Source organism: Entelurus aequoreus, linkage group LG26 (assembly GCF_033978785.1).
Source record: "Entelurus aequoreus isolate RoL-2023_Sb linkage group LG26, RoL_Eaeq_v1.1, whole genome shotgun sequence".
NCBI lineage: Eukaryota > Metazoa > Chordata > Actinopteri > Syngnathiformes > Syngnathidae > Entelurus > Entelurus aequoreus.
The window spans coordinates 32,991,118-32,996,605 of NC_084756.1; positions in this window are offsets into that span (position 1 = coordinate 32,991,118).

Sequence of the window (5,488 nt, forward strand, 5' to 3'; positions counted from 1 at the left end):
TCAGTTATTTCACCTTTTGTTAAGTACATAACTCCACATGTGTTCATTCATAGTTTTGATGTGTCAATCTACAATGTAAATAGTCATGACAATAAAGAAAACGTATTGAATGAGAAGGTGTGGCCTGTACTATATATATATATATATATATATATATATATATGTGTATATATATAAATTATTTTATTTAATTTTTTCAAAAGAGGTTATAGGTTGGAAAAGCAAAAATGTTTCCTTTTTTTAAAAAATGATTTTAATCCATCGATGTTTTTAAAATTAGGAATCGATTTAGAATTGGAATGATTAAGAATCACAATTTGATTGTGAATTGAATTTGACCAGGCGCTCACCTCAAAGCCCCTCCCCCACATCCAGGTTTTCTTAATCACTAATCTTTGTCTGTCCTTTTCTTGGATTGTTTCATCTGTTTACCGCCTTCAGAGTTGGGGAGGGAATGGTTTTCATTAATGTAACAAAACGGGCGTGTGATCAGACTCCATTATTGCCTTCTGTTGGATTTAACGCCAATTTAGACCAACTCAGCACTTATTGTCTTGTGACGAAATTGGCATCCTCATTCTGACATGTCTTCATGGACATCCCATTGAGGATACTCGTATACAAAAAGGTCTTGGACCCCCTGCTGCTTGAGTGCGTTGAACCCTTACAAAGATGTGAAGAGTAGAGGGACAGAATGTCAAAGAGAATTAGTTTAACAGTAAATATTCACCGTTTCTTGCCCAAATAGTGTTCTCTTTCTTACCAAGCTTCTTGTTGATGATCCACTCCAGCTCCTTTCACAGCTCTTTAAGATCAGGAGTACTTTCTTAAAAGAACAGGACTCACTTTCATGGACGTACCACTTTGTGAGGTCACAGCGCTTGCTACTCATTACAGGAAGTTATGTCATCCTTGCTGTCGGTCAGTTAGTCAGTTAGTCTTCAAAATATCTCACAAGAGTTATGGCCAGATGTTTGAAATAGGATCAAGAGCAAGTGTTTAGATTTTGGGCCCAATCCAAATCATTTCTACGTTTCTGTGGATGGCTGACAAGAGAGTTTGCTCTGTTTCTTTCTTTCCACTTTAAGTAACTGAAAAAGTTATGGACGGATTCTCGTTAAACTTTCTGGAAATGTCAAAAACAGGATAAGGAACAACTGATTTGATTTTGGGCCTGATCCTAATACTTTCTACTGTGTTGCTTTACGTTTGTCTTCTGTGTGTGTGCGCTCGCTATCCCGTTTCCACCCACAGAGACAAAGAGAGGCTTCACTTTGTAGCTTTCATTCCGCTATAGATGGCTCCAAAAGTTATGGCTGAATTTTGACGAAACTCTCAGAAATGGGATAAGGAACTCGTGATGAGATTTCGGGGCTGATCCAGATCACCGTCTGCATTCAGGACTTGTTTGATATTGGTAAGTAAAGGCCTGGTGGAGGTCTGAGGCTCAAATTTAGTTTTTTTTGCATTCTGTCTCTCTGTGACAAATAAGAAATGTTTATATCTTTGTAAGGGGGTAACGTTACAAACTCATCAGGGGATCAAATACCTATGTTGCTACTGTACGTCAGGAAAGCTGTTGTGTAAATTGAAGGGGGGGGGTTGTCATCCAGACACTCGTATTCTAAGGACTCTGTATGGGTTACATGATTTGTTTGACATTTTGTTGATGTTCTCCTCAAATTTTAGTCACCAGCTTTGATGGCTTTTGTACCTCAGGATGCTTTTGGTGCTTTTTGTGTTCGTGTCCGTGAACGACTGATCCCTTCTCGAGACCTTGGCTCAACGGTTCAGGTGCGCTCACGTGGTTCATGTGAAATGTTTAGTTTCAGGAATTGTTCGAATATCTTTTTTTTTTTTTTTCTCTTCTCCGAACTGAGCAGTAGCATCGTTAGCTTTGCAATAAACAATATGGGTTGATGACATCATAATCATATCACAATCGCTTGTGTGTCTTACGGCCGAAGGAAAGTCACTATTTGGAGAAATGCACTTACTTCCTCATGCCAAGACTCCAATGAGAAAGGGCTTTGTATGCTTTTATTTTTTCTATTTTTTATTTTTTTTAGATTTGGACATTTTCTGAAAGTTGGGAAAATTACAATGTTGTTGTTTTTTTTTTGTTTTTTTTTATGTTTTCTCATTTGCCCACCAGCTCTCCAAAAGTGACTACTCAAATAAACATGGCACTTCTGCTGATTCAGAGTGTTCACATTTTTAGACTTTGGACTTTCGATCTTTTTTGAGCACACATCTCACAGGCGGGTAAGGGAATAGTTATGATGCTGCTTGCAAATGTTCCCTCTAATTTTTTCATGTGTCTGTCTGTTGCTCGCTGAGCTTTCAGTGAGCAACATCAGACGTGCACACTGTCACCACACCAGCATCACACCTGTCCTAGGGCTGACATAAGTTCAATTTCTTATTATAATAATGAAATAACAGCAGTCATTTCCATTATATTATTTTCTAATATAATTGATTTGGCCCTACTGACTGAAAATTTAAAAAATCTTGTTTTTCATGAGCTGTATGTTGAATGTCTGGGTAGGCGTCCTGAGGTCAGAGATCACATTTAGTTCACCTTAAAACATTCACATTTTGCACAATGAGCTGTAGCACAAGCATGGGATAAATTGGACAACTTTTTGTCTGTAAAATATATATATCTTTGTAGACTTTTTATTAGCATGTATGTAATCTAGTAACTGCATTTCATGATTATTATCCAAAAATTAACATTCTTAATACATAACACTGGTAAAGTGCGATACCACTGATTTACTTTACGATTTTACTAAGTAAAATTCCGGCTGGTATCAGATACATTGACCTAATACTTTGTGTAAATATATTTAACGAGTCTGCAAACATTTTAAATTGTGTATTTTTAAATAACAAAGCAAAAAAATGGAATGTAGTTAGAAATATATATACACACACACATACCTATATATATATATATATATATATATATATATATATATATATATATATATATATATATATATATATATATGATTTTCGCGAACGTCACATCGTAAGCACCTATGCCAGGGGTATCAAACTCATTTTTTTATTGAGGGCCACATCGCAATTATTGCTGCCCTAATTGGGCCACATGTAACACTGAACATTAACATATAATAGCCTTGTGACATAATTTACAAATGCAACTCTTTTTGATTATTATATTTTTGACAAATTGATGAGTAGTTATATAATTGTTTGTTTTTGAAAACCAAAACAAAATGGCTGGAACATCATATAGTATTAGAGTGTAGAACATATGCAACAGTTTTCTGTAAACATTGAAAAAACAAAAACAACCAGAAAGGGCCTTTTTATTTCCATCCTTTCGCAGGCCACAAAAGTGACGTGATCATGTGGATCATAAAAGTTTGTCTAAGTCTAAGTTGTCTAAGTGTTGGGCCACATAAAATCATTTGGCAGGTCACTTTAATGACCTTGTCAGCCACTTAAAATGATGTGGAGTGCCACATTGAAATGATGTTGCAGACCACATAAAATGCCACATTAGACTTGTGTGGTGTGCCACATTAAAAGTAAGGGGTGGCCTACATTAGAATGAAGTGGTGGGGCACATTAAATTAAGGGGGGTGGGGGGGGGACACACTATAAAATTATATTGTGGCCAAATTAAATGTAAGGAGTGGTCCACAGTCAAATGATGGGAGGGTCACTATAAAATGTGGTGGGGCTCATCAAAATGACAGGGAGTACATTAAAAATATGGTGGGGGTCACTATAAAATGATGTGGTTGGGCACAGCAAAAATATGGTGGTGGCCATTAAAATTATTGAGGGGTCACTATAACATGATGTGGTGGGGCACATTAAAATTGTGTGGGGTGTCACATTAAAATTAAGGGGTGGTCAACATTAGAATTTCACCACACAAAATTGTGTGTGGTGCCACTTTAAAATGATGTGGTGGGTGAGGCACATTAAAACGATCTGGTGGGGCACATTTAAATAATGTGGGGGTGCACATTAAAATGTTGGGGGGCCCACTATAAAATGTTGTGGTTGGGCACATTAAAATTGTGTGGGATGCCACGTTTAAATTATGTGGTGGGTTGGGCACATTTAAATAATGTGGGGGTGCACGTTAAAATAATGTGGTGGTTTGGGCACATTTAAATAATGTGGGGGTGCACATTAAAATGATGTGGTGGGTTGGGCACATTTAAATAATGTGGGGGTGCACATTAAAATGATGTGGTGGGTTGGGCACATTTAAATAATGTGGGGGTTCACATTTAAATGATGTGGGGGTGCACATTAAAATGATGTGGTGGGGCACATTTAAATAATGTGGGGGTTCACATTTAAATGATGTGGGGGTGCACATTAAAATGATGTGGTGGGGCACATTTAAATAATGTGGGGGTTCACATTTAAATGATGTGGGGGTGCACATTAAAATGATGTGGTGGGGCACATTTAAATAATGTGGGGGCTGAGGCACATTAAAATGATGTGATGGGTTGGGCACTTTTAAATAATGTGGGGGTGCACATTAAAATGATGTGGTGGGTGAGGCACATTAAAATGATGTGGTAAGTTGGGCACATTTAAATAATGTGGGGGTGCACATTAAAATGGTGTGGTGGGGCACATTTAAATGATGTGGGGGGAGAGGCACATTAAAATATAATATATCTTTATTGTCATTGTACATTGTACAACAAAATTGTATGCAAAACTAATTTAGTGCAAATTCATAATAACATAGATAAATAGATAAAAATACATAAAATACATTAAAAAAAATAATTTAAAAAAGGGGTGTGGCACATTTAAATGATGTGGTGGGTGAGGCACATTAAAATGATGTGGTGTGGCACATTTAAATGATGTGGGGGTGCATATTAAAATAATGTGGTGGGAGAGGCACATTAAAATGATGTGGTGGGAGAGGCACATTTAAATAATGTGGTGGATGAGGCAAATTAAAATGATGTGGTGGATGAGGCACTGTTAAATAATGTGGTGGATGAGGCGCATTTAAATAATGTGGTGGGACACATTTAAATGATGTGGTGGGTAAATTATGTGGTGGGTGAGGCACTGTTAAATAATGTGGTGGATGAGGCGCATTTAAATAATGTGGTGGGACACATTTAAATGATGTGGTGGGTAAATTATGTGGTGGGTGAGGCACATTTAAATAATGTGGTGGTGCACATTAAAATGATGTGGTGGGGCACATTACAATTATGTGGTGGGAGAGGCACATTTAAATGATGTGGTGGTGCACATTAAAATGATGTGGTGGGGCACATTACAATTATGTGGTGGGAGAGGCACATTTAAATGATGTGGTGGTGCACATTAAAATGATGTGGTGGGAGAGGCACATTTAAATGATGTGGTGGGGCACATTTAAATAATGCAGCGGGCCACATTTGGCCCCTGGGCCTTGAGTTTGACACCTGTGACCTATATACGCTCAAAGGAAGTA